The following is a 778-nucleotide window of genomic DNA, read 5'->3' on the forward strand; positions in this document are numbered from 1 at the left end:
ATCACAACGCCGATGTCACCTGGCTTAGAGTTGCAGTCTGGTTTCCGGATGTAAATGCCAACAGTGGTCTCCTCGATTTGTCTTCGATTGGTTTCGTCTCCACCCTTATAAACACATGTCAGAAATAAGGTTCAAAATAAATATCGATACTACTTTTACTGCTTTATCGTTTGTAGAATGATCTCGAGAGTGATGAATGTGTAATGCATTCCATGTTTTAAATGTGCAAGGGCACTCTAAAAAAGTACACGGATAATGGCTTGTACGCCCAAGGTGTGGATGTTTTAATTTATAGTGGTTTAATAAAGCCAATCTACCTGCAACTGCCACCGAGCACAGTTTACACTGCCACATTCACTGTTGAAAAAGAGAGAAAAGAAACAATGTCATTTTATCAACTGGAGCTAAGTTTTAATAACAGAAGACATACTCACCACAACTACAGAGCCTCTCAATGGAGAACTTTGAACTAAATTTGCCAGTTCTACTGGAAATAGGAATCTGTAAGATATAACATCACGCTACACTTCAGACAATAAAAAAAAACTAAAAAAAAGATATTCATCAAATATACACAATGAACATACACATCAAATATACACAATGAACATACACATCAAATATACACAATGAACATACACATCAAATATACACAATGAACATACACATCAAATATACACAATGAACATACACATCAAATATACACAATGAACATACACAATTATATTTGCTTAGTGTATTTAAACATCCATCTTAACATCTAGAGCAGTGGTTCCCA

At 35.0% G+C, this 778-nt stretch overlaps 1 long non-coding RNA gene across 1 annotated transcript; it reads right to left on the reverse strand.

Moving 5' to 3' along the window:
• LOC114458775 (uncharacterized) lies at positions 1-508 on the reverse strand. The gene is made up of 3 exons (XR_003673142.1): positions 435-508; positions 318-357; positions 1-104 (listed from the first exon to the last, which is right to left on the reverse strand). It is a non-coding gene; the product is annotated as an uncharacterized LOC114458775 (long non-coding RNA).
• Between the last annotated feature and the right edge of the window lie 270 nt (positions 509-778).

Source organism: Gouania willdenowi, unplaced genomic scaffold (genome assembly GCF_900634775.1).
Source record: "Gouania willdenowi unplaced genomic scaffold, fGouWil2.1 scaffold_17_arrow_ctg1, whole genome shotgun sequence".
NCBI classification, from domain to species: Eukaryota; Metazoa; Chordata; class Actinopteri; order Blenniiformes; family Gobiesocidae; genus Gouania; species Gouania willdenowi.